Source organism: Suncus etruscus, chromosome 1 (assembly GCF_024139225.1).
Source record: "Suncus etruscus isolate mSunEtr1 chromosome 1, mSunEtr1.pri.cur, whole genome shotgun sequence".
Taxonomy (NCBI): Eukaryota; Metazoa; Chordata; class Mammalia; order Eulipotyphla; family Soricidae; genus Suncus; species Suncus etruscus.
In genome coordinates this window covers 202,298,351-202,320,436 of record NC_064848.1, presented here as the reverse complement: position 1 = coordinate 202,320,436, position 22,086 = coordinate 202,298,351, and the positions used below count along the sequence as shown (strand labels likewise).

At 49.4% G+C, this 22,086-nt stretch overlaps 1 protein-coding gene and 1 pseudogene across 1 annotated transcript in view; one reads left to right on the top strand and one right to left on the bottom strand.

Moving 5' to 3' along the window:
- Window positions 1–22,086, top strand: part of SLC39A11 (solute carrier family 39 member 11) — a 175,559-nt gene that overhangs the window by 114,125 nt on the left and 39,348 nt on the right.
- Window positions 12,818–13,263, bottom strand: LOC126003612 (ubiquitin-conjugating enzyme E2 L3-like; annotated as a pseudogene).

The following is a 22,086-nucleotide window of genomic DNA, read 5'->3' as shown; positions in this document are numbered from 1 at the left end:
GGGAGCCTGGACACCCCCCCCTTCCAGGGAGGAAGGGAGATGAAATCAGCCCCTTGGACCTCATATCACTGTGCAGGGGGGAGAGGAAGAACACCGAGGAGAGGCATCGCTCAGATTCATCTCCGTGTGATTGACTTTTAGAAACATCTACCGGGGAAATAACTCAGAGCTCCCCCCTTCCCCTAGACACACCGGAAATTGCATTCGGACTGGAGCTAGTCAGACTCAGCCAATTCCCCACCCCTGGGACAAGCAGGACCGCTCAGAACCCCCAGGTTGTAAGAATGGATTGTCGGACTGTAGGGATGGAGCCCTCACCCTGCACCCCCACTTTACAGCTGCAGGAGGGTAAGGCACAGGGCGAGGGGCTGAAAGGCAGATCAGCTACTGATAGTAACCCTGAGAGCTAGGGGTACCCTTGCCCCTTCCAACCCACCCCTTTAGTATTTCCACTTTCCCTTGGTCCCTTCTCACTCTGATTTCAAGCTCAAAAAGCAATTCTTTCTAGGTCCTTCCTTCCTTCCTTCCTCTTCCCTCATCTTAGAACTTCTTCCAGGGTAGAGCTCTTTCTTTTTTAAATTTATTTTGAGGGTGTTTGGGTCACACCTAGCAGTGCTCAAGGCTTACTCCTGGCTCTGTGATCAGGAATCAATCATTCCTAGCAGTGCTCAGTGGACCCTGTGGGTTGCTCAGGAACGAACTCAGGTGGGTCGCGTTCAAGACAAATGCCCTCCTCATTGTGCTATCACTCCAGGACCCCCAAATGACTACCCTCTTTTTCAAAAACAAAAGAAAGCCCATAGCTGCATTCAGTGCCCAGTGACAGAGTCTTTGGTGCCAGCACAACTGGGAGAAGACGCAGCCTATCTCTCCATGCTGACCCTGAGGTCAGAGCGCTCAGGACAGTGCCAAGAACTATCAGAACTTTCTTTCCTGATGGTTTCAGAAAGCAGAGATGGAGCATCATTTCTTTCCCTCCCCTACTGGGTTGCCCAAGAGAGGTAACATCTGGCAGTGGGACCCCAGCATGCTGGGGTGGAGGGGAGTAGGGGGATAGTAAGGTATCAGAGCAGCCTGTGGGTTCTTTAGGCATTGCCCGGCTCCATCCCAGTGGTCATCCGAAGAGGTCCTGATTGCTTGGAGACTCAAGATGCCTGGAGCCAGGGTGAAGATAAGGTTGTCAAGGAAACCAGCCAAATATCTTCTTTAATTCCTCCAGGGCTGTCCGGACAGAGAAGTCCTGAGTTTTCAGCTCTGGAAATAAAACTGGCTCCTTTCCTAAATGAGTTTGAGACAAGCCTCCATGTGGCTAAATGTAGACACCCTCTGTTTTTTTGTACGGGCTTCAGAGATGCTGACAGTAGTCAGCGGCCCAGTGACAATAACTTGTGGCTTTTCCTTGAAGTCACATCGGTATGGAACCATGTTGTGAGTTTTGGGGCGCCCACAGCCAACCCATGAATTCTCATTGGTGTGCAGAGCCGGCGAGAGGAGTGCAGACGTCCGCTCTCTGGACAGCTCAGCGGAATTGAATTCTGAATCGAATATATTGTTTCATTGCTTTTCTTTCCCTGGCACTGTCTTAGCCCTCCTCTGTTCTTTCTTTTTAAATTAGAAAGAAAAAATGCATTTAGGGTCACTCCTGGCTGTGCACTCAGGAATTTCTTCAGGCGGTTCTCCAGGGACTTTATGGGAAGCCAGAATAGAACCCTGGTATGCCTTGTTAGGCAGATGCCTTCCCTGCTATGCTATCATTCCATCTAAAGCCTAGCACATCTTTTGTTTGGTTTGATTTGGTTTTTGGGTCAACATATGGTAACATACAGGGGTTACTCTTGGCTCTGTGCTCAGAAATCGCTCCTGGCAGGCTCAGGGGACCATATGGGATGCCAGAATTGAACTGGGTCTGTCCATGGTTGGCCACATGCAAGGCAAACGCCCACCACCGTGCTATTGCTCCAGCCCCAAGCCTAGTATATCTTGTTCAAGTTAAGGGCAGGCTCAATGATGGCTCTTGCCTTGGGCCCACATTTTTGTGAATGTCTGATGAAGTCTTTCTCCAAGTATCTGGGGTGGTCCTTCATAAACACTCCTCTTCTCTCTTCTTCTCTTCTCTTCTCTTCTCTTCTCTTCTCTTCTCTTCTCTTCTCTTCTCTTCTCTTCTCTTCTCTTCTCTTCTCTTCTCTTCTCTTCTCTTCTTTCTCTTCTTGTCTCTTCTATTCTCTCCTCTCCTCTCTTCTTTCTCTGTCTCTCTGTCTCTGTCTCTCTGTGTCTCTCTGTGTCTCTCTGTCTCTGTCTCTCTCTCTCTCGCTGTGTAGTATGGGAGTCCCCTGGAGCCCCAGGCTTCAGCACAAGGCTTTTTTTTTTTTTTTTGCTAGAAAACCCTATTTGGAGATGGGGAGGTTCGGCATCATGTGCAGGGAGGATGACCTGTTTTGAGTAAATGTGGAGCTCATGTAGGAAGAGGGGTCTACACTCTTCTTACCAGGTCAGCCAGTCCTACTACTGGGTGATGTTTCAACTTTAAATAGATTTTTTTGGGGTGAGAGGTTTGGTTCATTCCTGGCAGTGATCAGGGATTATTTCTGGCTTTGTGCTCAGGAATCACTCCTGGCAGGCTCAGGAGACCATATGGGATGCTGGGGATTGAACCTGGGTTGGCGGCATGCAAGGCAAATGCCCTCCTGGCTGTGTTATTACTCTGGCCCTATAGGGATGTTTTTCCATGTGGACAGTGCAAAGCTCCTTCCAGGACCAGCATCTTGGTGGCTTTATATCCTGCCTCCTCTCCCGAAGTCCATCTGTGTGCTCCCCAGTTTAAGTATCCGCACTGATCCACCTTGCCAGATTTTCGTTTAGATGCAATTTCCTGAGTGCCAAAGAATTCTCAGTGGCAAACCCAGGACCATTAAGTCACCACTGCAAAGGCGGCAAGAAGCAGAGCAAACAGTGCACTAGTCAGCCCTGACCCTTCTCGGCTTTCTTAGTAGCATTTGCCATTTGCCCCTGGTCTGCCCCAGTGTGGAGGACTCAAGTGACTTTGAAATACCCAAGGACCAAGATCCACAATGGGGGCTCAGGAAACAACTTAGTGGCCCAAAGGGAGAGAAGACAGGCTGGGTGCCTGGGATGGGATGGTTTGAAGAAGCAATGCATGATGGGAATATCTCTTTTCTGTTTAAGAATCCCTGTCACCGCAAAGGTGGCAGGTCAGGGGTGGTTTCCATACCTGGAAAGTCTGCTGGGATTTTAGAAATAAGGTTGGTGGTGGCTCATGTTCAAGACAGATGTTTTCCCTACATGGGAAATGACCAGTACCCCTAACTCTAGGGGAGACCATATCCAGGAAACCCTGCTCTGAGATTCAGCACCTCTCTTCTCATCTGTTTTCTCTTGATCATGTGATATTTGTGGCATGGAACTTTCCAGACTGTCCTGGAAGAGCAGCAGGGCCAAGAGCAAAAGTCTCAGTAGAGGCACCCCAAGTGTGTGTGTGTATGAGAGAGAGAGAGAGAGAGAGAAAGAGAGAGAAAGAGTAGCATTAAGTATGGATCAGCAGTCCTGAGAGCTTTGCATCTCTCTCTTTCTCCTTGTCTCCCTGTACTGTAGCAATGTGTCTTGAACTCTGCGGGGTACCCCACCCAGGTATCCACCCTGTACCTCCTGACACCTCACCCCCCCCCCCCCGCACTCCCATCCCAGCACTCAGGGATCCGGTCCAGGAAGGCAAAAGCCAGTTCCCCTTCAGCTCTTCTTCCCCAAATCCTGGCATTTGGCAGAAGCTGCTCACTGGTAGGGTTAAAAGTAAAAATTACTTTTTTTGTTGTTGTTGTTTTTGGATCACACCCAGCATCACTGAGGTTACTCCTGGCTCTGTGCTCAGAATTTGCTCCTGGCAGGCTCGGGGGACCATATGGGATGACAGGATTTGAACCACCATCCTTCTTCATGCAAGGCAAATGCCCTACCTCCATGCTATCTCTCCAGCCCCCAAAGTAACATTTCTTTTTGGGAGAAAGAATACTGTTCTCTGCCTCTCTTGACTCTCCCTTTCTCTCTCTCTTACTCCTTCCCTCTCACTTCTCTCTCTTCCTATCTTTCTCTCCCTCTCTCTCTCCTCTCCTTCCCTCCCTTTCTCTCCTTTCTCTCCCTCTCTTTGTCTCCCTCTCCCCTTTCTCATTCCCTCCTCTCTTTTCTCTCTCCCTTTCTGTTTTCCACTTTCTCTCCCTCCCCTCTCTCTTCTCTGTATCGTTCCAATTTTAGTATATGTGCTGCCAAAGCGAGCACTCTCCCCTCTCTCTTTTCTCACCCTCTCTCTTGTCCTCTCTCTTTCTGTCTCTGTCTCTGTCTCTGTCTCTCTCTCTCTCTCTCTCTCTCTTTCCTCTCCTCTCTCTCCCTCTCTCTGTCTCTCATTCCGTCCCAAAGCTTGGGCTGGGCGGCAGGCTATGAAATCTCATCTCCACTTCCTGCAAAATAAAACGATTAGTTCTTTGGCTGCACCCTGAAACCCATTAGGCACGCCGGGGTGTTAGTTTGGGATGACAGACTCCGTCACTGCGGGCTGGTGCTCTGGCTTGGCTGGGGTCCATGTCAGCCTGCATGCCAGCGTGCTGGCGGTGAGCTGTGGGCTCAGACGTGGGCTCTCAGCACCTCCCACCTGCTGTGAGTGACGGGCGTGATTCTCAGCTCCCCAGTCGTCTTCAGCACCTCGCTGGTGCTGCCCCCACCCACCCACCTACCCTCGTGGCTTCCCTTCACGGCACCCCTGGACCGTTGGCAAATGCTATTAGAGCGACTGCCCGGGCGCTTCCCGCTTTTCTATGCTGAGCTTCTAATTAAGAAGGGAATTGACTATACTCTTGCCTGGCTTCTTCATTGGGATGTTTTTCACCATCATCACCAATCTCACTGGCACAGAAATCGGGGCCTGTAAAATCACCCCCACATGCCGTATTCCCAACCCCAGGTGAATGGGGTGAAGCAGAGTCGCTGCATGAAATAAGCCAAATCAAGTTGAGGGTGAAATACATGTAGCCTGGCAGTCTTCTACCTCGAATCAAGAGCCAGCTGCCTGCCAGAACTGTTGTTCTTATTGAATACAGAGACCACCCTGGGTGGCAGAGTAAGGACAGACAGCTCAGGCTTTCCTGAGCCAGCCCCACCCAGGTCTAGATAAAAGACAATCTCTGATTTGGGGTAAAACCAAGATGGAAACAAACAGGGACAAAGGAACTAGGGGTGATCTTTGGGGGTAAAACAAGGTGTAATCTAACAATGGCCAGGAGGAAAAGCCAGAGAAAGTGCCAACAAATGCTCAGAAGCCAAAGAAACTCTCTGATCCCACCGATGCCCAAAGCTGTAGTTAGGGCTTTGGACTCCTAGTAGAAGTGGGGAGTTCCCCAAGTTCAGACTGTACTGTGTGCTCAGAAAGGAACTTTGCTGGGCTCCCAGACCCTGGAAGGAGGGGAGCTGGAATGAAGTGGAGAAGACTTTGAAAATGATGCTCCATCTCTCTCTCTCTCTCTCTCTCTCTCTCTCTCTCTCTCTCTCTCTCTCTCTCTCTCTCTCTCTCTCTCTCTCTCTCTCTCACACACACACACACACACACCCCTGAGCTTCCAGGGCCCCTTAGGAGGGAGGGGTGCCTGCTTATGTACAAACTCAGATACTCAGTGTCTTCCCTCCTTTAAAAGAAGCTTCCATGGGGCTGGAATGATAGCACAGTGGTAGAGCATTTACTTTGCACGTAGCCAACCCAGGACGGACCTTGGTTCAATCCCTGGTGTCCCACATAGTCCCCAAACCAGGAGCGATTTTTGAGTGCAGAGCCAAGAGTAACCCCTGAGCATCACCGGGTGTGGCCCAAAACCAAAACCAAACAAACAAATAAAATAAAATCCATGTAGGGGTAGAGAGATGTATACTGACCATGCACATAGTCAACCTATTTAGGATCTTTGCTCTCACTTGTGGTTCCCCTGAACTCCATGGGGCTCAGTTCTGAGCATGAACTAGGAATAGACCACTATGGGATGTGGCTCCCAACCTACAACACCCAAAACACCCCCTCAATAGTTATTCCAGTGCTGTTGAGTCCACGAAGAAATTGATCTGGGCTGTTCAATGGACCAGAAAGGGGTTCTGCATCCCTCAGAGTTTGGGGGTGGCATGCAACAGAAGGCATCTTTTTAACCCGAGTGAAATTTGGTCATGTGTATCCAATGCAAAGGATACACATTATTTTCGGCCCCTGAGCTTTAGCCCAAGAAACAAATTTTTTTGTTTGGTTTTGCTTTTTTTTTGGGGGGGGGGGCAAGGGTACAACTGGAGATGCTCAAGAGTTACTCCTGGTTTGACACTCAGGAATTACTCCTGGCAGTGCTCAAAGAGACATCAGATGGCAGGGATGGAATCTAGATCAGCCGCATGCAAAGCAAGTGCTCTTATCTGCTGCACTATCACGATGGCCCCTGGTTTGGGCTTTTAGGTTCTGAGTCCTGCCCAGCTGTGCTCTGGCCTTACTGCAATGGCTCTGCACTCAGAGACCCTTTCTGGTCCATGAGCACAAGTGGTGCTGAGGATCGAACCTAAGTCAGCAAAATGTCCTACCTCCCATCCCCGATCCTAGGGTGCATCTTAATTTTTTTTTTGAATCACCAACGATGGTACATCTATACAATGGAATACTACACAGCCATTAAGAAAAATGAAGTCATGAAATTTTCTTAGACATATGTAGACATGGAGAATATTGTGCTGAGTAAAATGAGTCGAAGGGAGAGGGATAGACATAGAATGATGGCACTCATTTGTGCATATGAGGAAAAAAACCATAGTATGCTAATTATACCTGAAGACTATAGACATGAGGTCCTGAGGGATTGATCCATGGTAGGAAGCTTGCCACAAAGAGCAGGGAGTGAAGTTAGGGCAGAGAAGGGACTGCTATGACAATGCAAGTTGGGGGTGATCGCTGTGGACAAGAACTGGGTGCTGAAAGGAGGTGACTTGATAAGCATGGCACCCCTTCAGTAACAATATGGGTGCAGCTTTTTATTTTAATTATCTTTATTTAAACACCGTGATTACAAATATAATTGTAGTTGTATGGTTACAGTCATGTAAAGAACACCCCCCTTCACCAGTGCAGGATTCCCACCACCAATTTCCCAGATCTACCTCCTCCCCACCCCATCCACACCTGTACTCGAGGCAGGCTTTCTTTTTCCCTCATTCATTCACATTGTTATGATAGTTTTCAGTGTAGTTATTTCTCTAACTGTACTTATCATTCTATGTGGTGAGCTTCATGTCATTAGCTGGGTGCAGCTTTTTAAGAGTACTTTGGGGGGCCCAGATAGATAGCACAGCAGCATTTGCCTTGCAAGCAGCCGATCCAGGACCAAAGGTGGTTGGTTCGAATCCCGGTGTCCCATATGGTCCCCCGTGCCTGCCAGGAGCTATTTCTAAGCAGACAGCCAGGAGTAACCCCTGAGCACCACCGGGTGTGGCCCAAAAACAAAAACAAAAACAAAACAAAACAAAAAAAAGAGTAACTTTGGATTTGCTCTGATGGGGAACTTTCTCCAAGGAAAGCAAACTGCCATCCTTCAGTGAGCTCAGGGATTTATTTATTTTTATTTTGTTTTGTTTGTTTGGTTGGTTGGTTTTGGGGGCCACACCGTTTGATGCTCAGGGGTTACTCCTGACTAAGCGCTCAGAAATCGCCTCTGGCTTGGGGGGACCATATGGGACACCGGGGGATCGAACCGAGGTCCTTCCTTGGCTAGCGCTTGCAAGACAGACACCTTACCTCTAGCGCCACCTCACCGGCCCTGATTTATTTTTTTAATAATTTTTTTTAATTCAATCACCTTGAGATACACAGTTACAAAGTTGTTCCTGACTGAGTTTCAGTCATATCATATCAGGTCCAACACCCTTTGCCAGGGCACATTTCCTGCCACCTGTGTGGTCCCAGTTTCCCTCCTGCCCTTCTCCCTGTTTGCCTCCATAGTAGACATTCCCTCCCCTCTCACCTCTCTCTCTTGTGCCTTTTAAAATAGCATCAAAATATTTACCCACACACAGTGTTAGCAAAGTTTGATTTTGTCCTCAGAGTTTGCATCTGTCTGGCCCAGAGCTGTCAACATCATCAGACTAGGGAATGCCATGATTAGGAAATCATGATCCCCTCATAGGTGCCCACTTGACAGGTCTGTGAGGCAGTTCGGCTTGTTTGCAAATGCTCCCAGAAGGCTTCTGAGCACAGGCTCTTCTGGTACTTAACCATCCCCTCTGCATAAATTCCAGACCCTTCTCTGTAATGACTTGCATGGGACCGACGCTGGACTCTAGATATTGAATTATTTGTGGGCACATGACTTTGTTGTTCTGTTTCCAGACGACTTGTAAGTGGCCCAGAGTTGAGGCTCTCAGTGGCTCCCCCTGAATGACCAGTTCATTGGCCTCCCTCAGAAATGATCTCAGGCCAGAGCAATAGCACAGTGGTAGGGCATTTGCCTTGCATGCAGCTGACCGGGACAGACCAGGGTTTGATCCCCGGCATCTCATATGGTTTTCTGAGTCTGCCAGGAGTGATTTCTGAGCACAGAGTTAAGAGTAACTTTTGAGTGCAACTGGGTGTGGCCCCAAAACTAATCAACCAACCAACAAACAAAAGACAAATTATCTCAAGGCCCAGAGTGATAGGACTGTAGGAAAGGCACTTGTCTTGCATGCAGCCAACTTGGGTTTGAAAGGTCCTCATGAGAAGTCCCCTAAGCCCTGCCAGGACTGATCACTGAGCACAGCCAGGAGTAAGCCCGAAGTACAGTTGGGTGTGCCCCTTCACCCTAAAAGTAAGAAAATAAAAAGATGGTATCAGACTACAATTAGATAACCTGATGGGGGGGCACTTTTTAAAGAGATTTAAGTTCTGTTCACCTTATTTTTGCCAATGGAAGCTATCATTTCTATTGGGGTAGGATGGGGGTCTCACAGAGGGTCTCCATGTTCTGGCCCCCTAAGTTGTCTGCTTAAAATAGTCACTCTCAGAGCTGGAGCGATAGCACAACATGGAGGGCATATGCCTTGAACAGGGCTGACTTGGGTTCGATCCCCAGCATCTCATAGGGTCCTCTGAGCCCGCCAGAAGTAATTCTTGAGTTCAGAGCCAGAAGTAAACCCTGAGCACTTCATGTGTAGCCCCAGAAACCAAAAAGCAGAACAAAACTGTTGGATTACTGGGTCTTACCCAGTCAGTATTCATTCTCTACCCTAGGATGGATGTGATCTGGTGATTGGATTACTGGATCTCCCCCTACTTAGTATTCTTTCTCCACCCTAGGTGTGGTCTAGTTCTTGCTAAAAAAGCCAGGGTTTGGGTCAGAGAGATAGCACAGGAGTAGGGCATTTGCTTTACACACAGTGGATCCAGAACTGGCAGTGGTTCAAATCCTGGCACCCCATATGGTCCCCTGTGCCTGCCAGGAGTGATTTCTGAATGCAGAGCAAGGAGTAACCCCTGAGCACTGCTGGGTGTGACCCAAAAACAAAAAAAACAAAAACAAAAACAAAAACAAAAATAAAACCTTTTTTTTTTTAAAGCCCAGGTTTCAGGAAGGCTTTCATACATTCTTCAGTCTTTCTTCACCAAGCTGCTTTCCTTCTTAGGAACGATGGCTTGTGTGGTGGGATCCTGGCTTGAGTACTGGAATTCCTGAACCTATTCTTGCCCCCTTTCACTGTGTGGATTATTTCCTGTGCTGACGTTTGCACATTTGCTTACTACAGAACTACATCTCTCCAGGTCATAGTTTTGGAGCCTGAGGTTGTCATAATACAAAACAACAACAAAAAATAGTCTCTTCGGAGGCATGGATTGTTAAAGCTGTTTTCTGATATAATTTTTATTGTGGATGCAGTTTTATAGGTCTGTGGAGTGAAGGTTTTGTCCTCGCTGTGGTATGTTTTATGGCACTATAAGGCTTGTCATATGAGCTTGTAAGCATAGTCAGCAACTCTCTGAGAGACAGTGGGGTCTGTAAGAAATGGGGGTGACTGGTCTCCAACCCTAAAGAACTTTGCATACAGATAATGGGAAGAAGAGAGCAAAGGGAAATGCCAGCTTGAAAAGGAGGCAAGAATACCTTTTCCTTTCTCAAAGAAACTACAGTTCTGCCCCCAAAGAATCTTAAGATAGAATCTTAAGAAGAATCTTTTAACAGAGGTCACCCCGCCTTTTTTTTTATTATTATGTCACTGTGATTTACCAAGTTGTTCATAATACAGTTGCTTCGGGCATTTAATGTTCCAACAACACCACTGACCCAGATTCCCACGCATCAGGCACAAACGAACGTACCTCTAATTGCTTGTTACAACACAAGGAAAATGGAATTACTAAAGCTTAGATCAGGGCTGGAGCAATAGCATAGCGAGTAGGGTGCTTGCCTTGCACGCAGCCAGCCTGGGTTCAATCCCCGGCATCCCACATGGTTCCCTCAGCCTACCAGGAATGATTTCTAAGCACAGAGCCAAGTGTAACTCCTGAGTGCCTCCCAGTACCAAAAAAACCCCAAACCAAAGCCAAAACCAAGATCAGTGAGTCAAATTGTGATGATTGTCCTATCGCATGATGGTGTTTTTTTTGCTGAAACCATTGTCTGAGGATCTCCTGGTCTGGTAGATGATGGTTGAACCTTCTGTGTTACTGTTTAGGCTCACTGAGCTTGGTGGGCTTCTAGGCAACCCCCCCCCAATCAAATTTGCTGTGCTCCAACTAGGCTGACAATATTGTGAAGTCTGGAGGTGTCATGCAGCCACATATGCAGCTGAGCTGTCTAGGGGGTAAAAGATCTGCTGGACCAATTTCCATGACTTGACACTTTGCTAAGGTTCAGTTGTGGAGCTGGACTTGGGCCTTTTCTGTGTCGGAGGGTGTCAGGCATGGCTGTGGCCCGCTGTGCCTTCAGGAATAAAAGGGTGATATAGGTGGCACTGTGGACTCAGCTGTCTCATGGTGAGCAGTACCTCTGATATTCCTGAGCAAGAAACTGCAAGTTAAAGCCCCAGAGCATGGATACAGGTTTTCAGATGGATCCCAGATGGAATATTAGAGGAGGGAGAGGTCATTCCTCAGAAGGCAGCTGGTGGTGAGACGCTAGGTTGTAGGACCAAAAGACAGCCAACAGATATGTCATGGACAGTTCCTGAGACATCCTGCAGCTAGACAAGCATGCCCCAGTGAACTGCAGACCCCACCCCACCCTACTGCCTCCCTCTTCCCTAACTGTTTCCTTTGCTTGTGCTGCCTGCCTGCCCCCCTGCCCCCCTGCATGCCTCCAATGGGCACACTCTCTCCCCTCAGTGTATTAATGACATGGAATGAAAGGGGAGAGACATAATGCATGGGAAGGGGAGGAAGAGAAAGGGGGATCCATCCATTTCTAGCTTCTCAGGGGAGCCAGAGACATGACTGGGCTCAGACTCCAGCTGCCCTCACAGCACCCTGTACCCCAAGGCAGGTTTCTGGGGAGAAAACAGAAAGTGTGCAAGACTGGGGTGCCTTGGAGGGGGGATAGTTAAGTCCCCGCCCTGCTGAAGCATCAGCAGCTACCTACACCCACTCACAATTGCCACCACACAGATGATCCCCCCCACCCTTCAGTGCTTTTTCACAGATCTATGCAGAGACACTTAATCACCAACAATTCCAAGTGTGCTGGTCTGAGGGGGCTGAGACCTCTGGGATCTCTGGGGTCAGGTCAGGCACCTCCTCTCCCTCTTGTATCTCAGTGTTTCTGGAAGCCCCAGCAGCCATGTCCAAGGTCCACAGCCACTGCCTTGTTGGCTCACAGGTCCAGCTCCACAGATCCTGGGGTTTCTGGAGCATGTGACCGCATATGCGAGCGCACATGACACCGCCACAGTTTTTGATAGCCCAGCACGGGTGCAACAAAGTAGGTACGACATGATCATCGAAGCCTCCTCAGCTCAACCAACAAAACCAAACACAGAAGCTCAACTGGAAACTAGCAGCTTAGCAAATATTTAGACAGTGACATAAAGAATAATTCTATACTAGAGGCCAAAGTGATAGCACAGATGTTAGTGCTGTGCCTTGCACGCAGCCCACCTAGGTTCCATCTCCAGCATCCCATAGGATCCTCCAAGCATGCCAGTATTTCTGAGCACAGAGCCAGGAGTAACCCCTGAGCGTTGCCAGATGCGACCCCACCCCCCAAAAAAAATTCTATTGGTATTTAGTTGTAACAAGCAATGTTAAGTGAATGATTTGAACCTGCCAAGCAACAGGCTTGGGGAAGGGTGGGAAAACTGGGGACAAGGCTAGAAAGTTACACTGGTGGTAGGATTGGTGTTGGGATACTGAATGCAAGAAATAACTGTCTTAGGAGCCACTTTGTAAACCACGGTGTTTAAATAAAGAACTTTATTTTCTAAAAGGAAATGACAAAGGAAATGGGATTGGAGCAATAGTGTAATGGGGAAGGCGTGTGTCTTGCATGTGGCTGACCAGGGTTCAATCTCCAGCATTCCTTATGGTCACCCCGAGCCTGCCAGAAATAATTTCTTTCTTTTTTTTTTTTTTTTAGAACATCTTAAATTTTTAATCCTTTCTTTACAGGTTAGTTAGACCACTTTTGATTAAGAAAACTGTAGAAAGTTAGTAACTGCCACAGCAAATGCCAGGTAATGGCACATGTCAATTTTCCCCAGTGTCCTGCTTTGCGGGTGTTTGAATGCACTGCTTGGGGTCTCTGCTCACGGTTGCTGGAATCAATCAAGACAGCTTTTAGTCTACAGGTCGCTTTTCCCATATTTCTTTGTAAACTCTTCAGCGTTCTTACAGAATTTTTTACGGTCCTTAGAGGATTCTTCAGCCCCAAGTGGGGGCTCAGGTTGGGGGTCATTCACCTGTGCAAAGAGGGACTGGTCGGTTTGGATTGCTGGCTTCCAGTTTTCAGCACTAATTACTAGCAGACAGACCTGTCCCTTTTCATCAATGTTTGGGTGATAGATCTTTGTTTTAAACGTGATCTTCGGTGGCTTGAATGGCTACTCTGCTGGAAAGTTTATTTCGATTCTGAAGGCCCCCTTATCAGATGGAGGCTTGTCAGGAACAATAAGCCCTTCCCAAGTCAATAAATTAGCTTCATCAACCTGGATGTTATGGAAGTTTTTGATTCAACATTTGCGGGTTTCTTCAAGCTCCTTCATCAGCCTCCTGCTGGCCGCCATCTTGGATCTGGTGATGCTCCAGGAGTAATTTCTGAGGCAAAGCTAGGAGTAACCCCAGAGTGTGGTCCAAATGCCCCCTCTCCCTGCAAAAGAAAGTGTGAAAGAACCCCCCCTCCCAATCTTGCCTTTGCCATTGACAACAGATGCAGAATCTGGTTCATACTGAACTGAGAGCTCCGTAGGGAGCTCTACCCCCCATTGCTGGGGAGGGGAGGCAGTGCCTGGGAGCTAAGGGGCCCCCGGGAACCATCCCCTTCCATTGCTCATAGGGGTCCCCAAATGCTACTTCTAGAGAGAGGAAACTCAGAAGCTGACAGAACCAGCCATCTGGTCCATGGGTGAGCTCGTAGGAAAGCGCAGAGCCTTGGGGAGCAGAGCCGGCCCAGCTTTCTCATTGGCTTGCGAACATCCTGTGAGCATCCTGCGAGAATCCCGCTTTTTTCCCAGGCCCCAGGTGACTGTTCTGCTAGTGGAGTGTGAGAATTTATTGGCACTGCACCCTCAGAGTCAAACCTTCTTCCTTGCTCTCAGGAGGATATGCAAAGTCGTCCTCTCCCTTCTCTCCCATCCTACCCAGGCCTCGTCCCTTCTGGCAAGGACTTAGTACACAGCACCCTTGGCCTGGCTCTGCCACCATTCCTACCTCTTCATGCCATGGCTCTGTCATTAGTTTCCATAACCACCACAATCAGCACCACAACTCCATCTTGCACCTTCCAACAACAAGCATTTATGATGGCACAGGTTTTTGCTGCCCTCCTTCCTGCTGCCCTCTGGTTTTCCCTTAGAAAGTTTGGTCGTCATCCCCTTCCCCTGCCCCATCCTCATGCTCTCTCCCTGCCTCTGCATTCTATCCCTCCTGTTGGAATAAAGGGTCTTCACTCTATTCAGGATAATTCTTTTTTGTTGGAGCTTGTCATTCATTGGATGGAAACATCTTGGGATTGAAGCACCTTATGGATTGGTGCCTTTGACCACCTGTTCTCCCCTGGGTGTGGTCTTGGAGTTCCCAATAAAGTCGCTGGCATCTCTGGGAGAAACTGTGGTCTTTATTTTCCACTACTGGACTTTTGGTTGTTTTGTAGGATTTTTGTTTTTGTTTTTTGTTTTTGTTTTTGGTACTCAGGGATTACTCCTGGCTCAGCCCTCAGAAATCACTCCTGGCTCAGGATACCACAAGGAATCACCCTGGTCTGTCCCAGATCAGCCACATGCAAGGCAAATGCCCTACTGCTGTGCTAATTCTGTCCTCTCTAGTCCCAACAGTTTATTTATTTATTTATTTTTTTTGTTTTTGTTTTCTGTTCTTTTTTTTTGGGGGGGGGGGAACACCGGACATTGCTCAGGGGTTACTCCTGGCTCTGTGCTCAGAAATCGCTCCTGGCAGGCACTGGGGACCTTATGGGATGCCAGGATTTGAACCACCGTCTATCCTGGATCAGCTGCTTGTAAGGCAAATGCCTTACCTCTGTGCTATCTGGTCCTCACTACTGAACTTTGTGCTTGCTGGTATGGACTTTGTGCTTGCTGGTATTAGGGCTAGTGAGTGGAAGGCTTGCAGTGGAAGTCCCCGGACCAATTTTATCTCCATAACTGTGTATGGATTTTTTTTTCTGTGTTGGCATTTGCTTCCAGACCTGTGTCTGCCCAATTCCTTGGGATTGGGCCATGAGACTTTTGCTTCACCCTCCCACCTGGCATTTCTGCTCTCTAGCCCATCACCACAGATGCCCCAGAGCCTGCAAGATGTCACCTGAGTGTCTCAAAGGTGACACCCTCCAGCCTTCTCTCATTCCCTCCACGTGCGTCATGCCTACACGTACATCTTGGTTTATCTTTGGCCAAGTGGGAAGTTTTCTGCATCTCCTTTTGAGGTTGCTCTGGCCCAGGGGTTTGGAGGGGGCCAGGCAAGCTGGCTGGACTGTGGCTAAGGCCTTGGTATGCTGTGAACTGGGCCTACAAGGTGGTGAAAAATACCCAGGATCCCAGCTATTAGTGTTCAAGGTTCTTGTCTTTCTGCAGGGGGCAGTAGGGGAAGCATTGGAGGGGGTCTCTGGGGTGTGAAGTGGCAGAGATCGTACCTCTGAGATCCCTCAGGGGACACTTGTATCCTGGATCTATCCTGCCCGTCTTTGCCCATCATCCGTGTCATGCAGGTACATTCTCAACTTTGTTCTGAACCCAGTGAATTTTTGTTTTGTTGTGGGCCACCCCAACAATACTAAGGGGTTACCCCTGGCTCTATGCTCAGGACTCACTGTTGGTGGTGCTTAGGGGACCCTAAGGGATCGAACCTGGGTCAACCGCATGCAAGGCAAATGTCCTTCCTGCTTTCCTATCACTCTGGCCCACTGAGTTAATTTTTTTTTTGCTTGTTTTATTTATTTTTTTGTTTGTTTTAGTTTTGGGGCCACAGCCAGTGGTTCTCAGAGGTTACTCCTGGCTCTGTGCTCAGCAATCACTCAGGGACCCTGGGATTCTGGGGATCGAACCCAGGTCGGCCACATACAAGGCAAGCACCCTTCCCACTGCCCTATCGCTCAGGCCTCACCCTTCGGGTTTTGAATACAGTTGATGACAGCTGTGGGTCTAGCCTGAATGAGATCCTGGGTTCGATTTCCCATACCAATATGTGTAGGAGAGTGTCCTGGACCTCCAGGGGTACTCCCACCCCAACACAACTGCGGTAATGGAAAGTGACAGAGGGGACCCCAAAATCCCTTGCTGTCTCTGATCAGCAGACTTAGGTACCTCTATGCAGAAAAAATGGCCTCCAGATTTGGGGCCAGGGTGCCACCTACCATGTGATAGGTGTCATCTAGCTACCTGATCCATTCCCTTGCAAGGGTCTCGCAATTGACTCCAAATGCCCAGAAACAGGCCTGCGGCCAGTGACTCACTGACCTATGCACTGTCCCGTGTGGAGGAATATCCGAGGGGTGGGTCCATGCCTCAGAACGCTCCTCTCTGGCCTCATCCCCTAGCTCCAGTGCTGTGTGGTGCTGGAGGGGGCTTCTGTGATATCTCGGGTGACTTTCCCATCTGATGGGAGAGCAGGAGGCTCTGCATAAAATAAGACGTGTGTGGGAGGGTGCGGGAGCATTTGCCTTTGGAAACCGGCTCCTCCGGGCCGGGCTGGGGATGCTGGGATCCTGCTGGCACAACCCTTGGTCACACTCGAAAGCGTCTGTCGTTGGAGCATTTGTTATCTAAGAGCAGAACTTTCCAGAATCAAATGCCACGGAAGGAAGCCTGTTTTTTAGAAACGGCAGAGGGAGTGGGGGACCTTAGCAGGGTTCTGCCCCCAGTAAAAGATGGATTAAGAAATGGGGGGGGGGGCGGCAGAGCGGTGGCACAAGCAGTAGAACATTTGCCTTGCATGTGCTAACCTAGGACTGCGATTTGATCCTCCGACGTCCCATATGGTCCCCCAAGCCAGGAGCGATTTCTGAGCACATAGCCAGGAGTAAGCCCTGAGTGTCACCGGGTGTGGCCAAAAATTAAAAAAAAAAAAAAAGAAATTAACTGGGGGGTGGGGAGTGCGGAGCTATAACATAGCGGTAGGGCATTTGCCTTGCATGCCAGGTTTGATTCCTGGCATCACATCCCATATGGTTCCCCAAGCCTGCCAGGAGGATTTCTGAATGCAGAGCCAGGAGTAACCCCTGAGCACTACCACCTGGTGTGGCCCCCCCAAAAAACAAAACCAAAAACAACAAAGAAATGACCTCAGGGAGCTGGAGCGATAGCACTGTGAGGAGGGCATACAATTGACCTGGGCTCAATCTCCGGCATCTCAGCCCTGCCGGGAGTAATTCTTGAGCACAGAGCAAGGAGTAACCCCAGAATGCTGTCATGTTTGCCCACTCTCTACCCATTTTCTTTTTACTCTGCAGTTGAACCAAATAAAAAATAAATCAGGATCTTATCTTTCTTGGACGGTGGGTGTGAGTCCCTGGATGGGGTCACAGGCTGGGAGGAAATTTCCATGTGGGCCCCCAAAGTGGGCTGCCTGACCCTACAGACCTGGCTCAATAGAGTAGGCTCCAGCATGGAACCCCTCCTTGTGCAGTTAGTGACTCAGTGGTCCAGAAAGAAAGGACCCCCCTCTCCAGTGCCAGCCTCCAGCCTAGAGCCTGTCCAGGTCTGAATTCCATTCACATGGGTCATGGATACAGCTGTGACCCAACTGGTAAAGAGCTGGAATTGAGGGAGTCTTTCTGGCTCCAGAGTGGGCAGCAAGTGATAGCTGAGTGGGGATCGTCCAGAGTTCCTACCAAGACTCGCCCACAGGGCCCGGAGAGATAGCACAGCGGCGTTTGCCTTCAAGCAGCCGATCCAGGACCAAAGGTGGTTGGTTTGAATCCCGGTGTCCCATATGGTCCCCCGTGCCTGCCAGGAGCTATTTCTGAGCAGACAGCTAGGAGTAACCCCTGAGCACTGCCGGGTGTGGCCCAAAAACCAAAAAAAAAAAAAAAGACTCGCCCACAATGACAGAGCCTCAGGATTTTTGGGGGCTCTCTAAGCCAGCCCCAACATGAATCCTAAAGCTGACCTAAATGTTTGTTGGAGAAGGGAGAGTTCAGCACATTCCAGAACATCTGTTTGTCCCCGTCCCCCCCCCCTGCCTAATGGATGCAGCCTGATGGTCAGTGTGGGGATGCAGACACCCCGAATAGGGTGAGCACAGCTGTACCCCAGGAGCTCAGGGGCCAGGATCCCATGCATTCCAAGAGAGGTCGGAAAAAATCCCTGGATCTGACCTGGGAAGGGAGGAGTGTGGGAGCCCTAGGTGTTGCTAATTCTTGGTCTGTCTGCGCAGTGGGAGGAAAAACGAGTTTTCTCTGCCAGGGAAGGAAGAAAAAGAGGTTCCCTCCACCCCCTCCCCAATCCTGCTCTCAAATGGTGAGATAGGGCCGATCCCCAGTCCCCTCCTGAGAACCCCCACAAATGTCCCTTGGATTGCAAACAGGCTGCCCTGATGAGGCTGCCCCCCACCCCTGTGCCCTAAGCCCCACTGTCTGCATCCCAAGTCTCGTCCGTCCTTTCACGGTAATGAATGCCTCTAAGCGGATTCTGAGTCCTGCGCTCCAAGTGCTGATTCAATTATGGATCAGGAGAATGAAGGTTCAGAGAACAGCTTCTCCCAATAAGAACAAATTCCCACACAGGCCAGGAGGCAGGCATCTGCCTGCATCCACTGGCCTAATCCCCCCACGACACACCCCCCCCCATTTTAGATGAACCATTTCATGGCCATAGCTTGTACATGGGTCACAGTGGCCCCCCAGGACTCAGCAGTGAGTATTTTCTCCTGCTTTGACCAGGGTCCCTCATCTTGGACCCCCTCACATTTGGGGAGTCCCACTTTCTGGAGCATCATGTGGGTGGGGCCACATCTTGGGCTGGTTCCTTTCTCACCTCTAGGATTCTCTGATGTGGTGGGTTTAGGTACATCTCCCTGGCTGGCTGGTTGAACCCTGTGTACAGAAAGCTCTAGAAAGATCTATCACTTTCTCATAACATGAGAAAAAAAACCCACTTGTTGTTTTGGATTTTGGGCCACACTCGGACCATGTGGGATGCCGGGGATTTGCAAGGGAAATGCCCTCCCCACTGTGCTATCTCTCCCGTGCCCTTGCTAGCTTCTTAAAAGGACAGAAGTTGACAGTGTTGAGGCAAAGTCTAAAATCTTGGGATTCCTAGACTCAGCACCCCCACCCCCCTAAAGTCTCTAGAAAGGGTCCTTCTTTGGTATTTCCCATTTCTGTAGACTCGGGATCTCTCCCAGCTACTCATGGGGTTCATAGGGAGTCTATTGTGTCTCCTGAGGCTGCATCTGGATTGGGATTGGGCCCCACACTTCGCCCCTTTTGTCTATCTGGATACAGGGACCTCGATTCTGAAAAGCAGCCCCACTGAGATTCACAGCTTGTCTTGAATGGGGTGGGGAATATACCCATCTGTAAGATGACACCCAGGTATTAACCCAAAACAAAGGCATTTTGCCATCTTCCTCTTTCCTTTTCCCCTAGTCCTTTGATATGTAAAAGCCCCCAAGCCTTCCAGGAGCGATTTCTGAGTGCAGAGCCAGAAGTAAGCCTTGGGCGCTGCAGGGTGTGACCTAAAACCAAAAACAAAACAAAACAAAAAAGACACTTGGGACATTGGTGATGGAAAAGTTGCACTGGTGAAGGGTTTTTTGTTTATTATTATTTTTACTTTTGATGAAGGTTTTTTTTAAAAAAAAAAAAAAGTCAAGGTCCCAGGACCAACTCAAGGGATCAGATAAACATGCCTGTGTATGTACGTGCCCCGTGTTTGGACCCTCATGCCCATTGCCCCCAACATTACTGAGAACAGGCTAGTGGTCTCTGAGCCTTCTTGGGGTACCCCTTCCCTTCCCTTCCCTTAGCCCTGAGCTAGAGCCTTACAGCTTCCTGGATCCCAGCACAGACCTGCGGTCAGGCGCAGCATCAGCATGACCCACTTCTGCACCCCCTCATCCCAGACACAGCTTGGAATTCCCCCCCTATCCCACACACCACAAGAGAGAAAAATTCCAAATTTCATGCCTGGACCTCAGTGGTGTTAAGACAGGTGAGAGCCGGTGAGAGGCAGCAGCCCAGCGCATATGTAGGCACAATGCCACCGGCTGGAAGGACTTTGAAGCCACTCACATCCCACCTGTGGGCCAGAGCGGAGTGGAGTGGGGTTGGGGGGAAATCTTTGAAACATTGCGAGAATTCAGCGAAAGCCTGTGCAGAACTCTCCACAGGGGAGCTGTCCCGTGAGGTCTTATTTTTCTTCTGTCTACTAAGTACTGAGGCTCCCTATTGTCCCCAGGCTTGGCTCAGAGCCTCCCGCGCCACCCATCCAGGTTGGTCCCGATTTGTGACTGTCAGGAGCGGTGCTGAAAGGGGAGTGGGGGGTGTGGGAGCAGAGAGAAGCCCCCCCCCATAGGAGCATCTGTCTGGGGTGGGCACCAGGTGGACTTCCTAGGGGACTGGGCTCCATCCTGCCATCTGGCACCAGCCCGGAGCCTGCGGTTTGTAATCTCGTCTCCCACGCACTGGGCTCCAGCCCATCTGTAAGTCTCTGCCGAACCCCCCACGGAAGAAGGAAGAGTGGGGAGGGAGGGGGGTCTCATCACTTCCATCATCCACGCTGGGCTGGCTTGTCCATTCCAGACTCTGGAGAAAGGAATTCGTGTTCTCCTTCTGTGCAGATCAGAAAATGCACCTTGAATTTAGGGTATGGGGAAATCCTCATGCCTAGACTTCTGCTGAAGTGAGAGCATGGTTTCCTGCAGTTGTCCCCCAGTAATGAATTTTTTCGAGCTAATGCAATGCCCCCCTCTGGCTCCCCAAATAGCTTATGTTTTAAGTACAAATGCTGCTTCCTGGAATCCCCATTAGGGTTTAGATCTTTTCTTTTCTTTTCTTTTCTTTCCTTTTTTTTTTTTTTTTGCTACACCTGGCTGCACTCAAGGATTTTTCTGTGCTTAGAAATTACTCCTGGAAGGGGCCGGGCGGTGGCGCTAAAGGTAAGGTGCCTGCCTTGCCTGCGCTAGCCTTGGACGGACCGCGGTTCGATCCCCTGGTGTCCCATATGGTCCCCCAAGCCAGGAGCAACTTCTGAGCACATAGCCAGGAGTAACCCCTGAGCGTTACCGGGTGTGGCCCAAAGACCAAAAAAAACAAAACAAAACAAAACGAAAAACAGAAATTACTCCTGGTGGGTTCTGGAGACCCAGTGGGATGCCAGGGATTGAAACTGGGTTGGTCCCGTGCAAGGCAAATGCCCTCTCCACTGTGCAATCGCTATGGCCTTTTCCTTTCCTTAAAACAAAACTTTATTTAAACACCATGGTAGACAAAGTTGTTCATGATACAATTGCCTCAGTCATCCCATGTTCCAGCACCAATCCCAGGGTGACCTTCCTTCCACCCTTGTCCCTAATTTCCCACCCCTCACCCCCCAAGCCTGCCTCCATAAGTGGTACAAGGGAGTGCCTTTTGTGATGCCAGAAATTGAATCCAGTTTGGCTGCGTGCAAGGCAAGGTGCCTTACACTCCTATTCTCTGTTCATACTTTGTCCAGCCCCAGTTTTTTTTTTTAAGTTTTATTTTTATTTTTTAATTTTGCTTTCTTTTTGATTTATTTGGGGGTGGGGGGCTGGCAGGTTCAGGGTGCCATATGAGATGCCTGGGTTGTCCGCGTGCAAGGCAATTGCCCTATCTGCTTTGCTATCACTCAGGCCCCTAATTTTGCTTTTTTGGACCACCCTTGGCAGTGCTCAGGGGTTACTTCTGGCTCTATGCTAAGAAATAATTTCTGCAGGCTTGGAGGACCATATGGGATGCTGGGGATTAAACCCAGGTTGGCTGTGTGCAAGGCAAGAAACCACACCTACTGTGCTATTGCTCCAACACCATTTAAAGTTTTTTGTTTTTTGGTTTTTTGGGCCACACCCATTTGATGCTCAGGGGTTACTCCTGGCTATGCGCTCAGAAATTGCCCCTGGCTTGGGGGGACCATATGGGACACCGGGGGATAGAACTGTGGTCCTTTTCTTGGCTAGAGCTTGCAAGGCAGACACCTTACCTCTAGTGCCACCTCGCCGGCCCCACCATTTAAAGTTTCAAAACAAAGAGCAGAGGTTTTTCTGAGTAGAGCATGTTGGCTGATGATAATTAATTTTTTTGACCACAACTGGTGATGCTCAGGGCTTACTCCTGGCTCTGCACTCAGGAATCACTCCAGGTAGATTCGGGGGATCCTATGGGATGCCGGGGATGGAACCAGGTTAGCTCCATACAA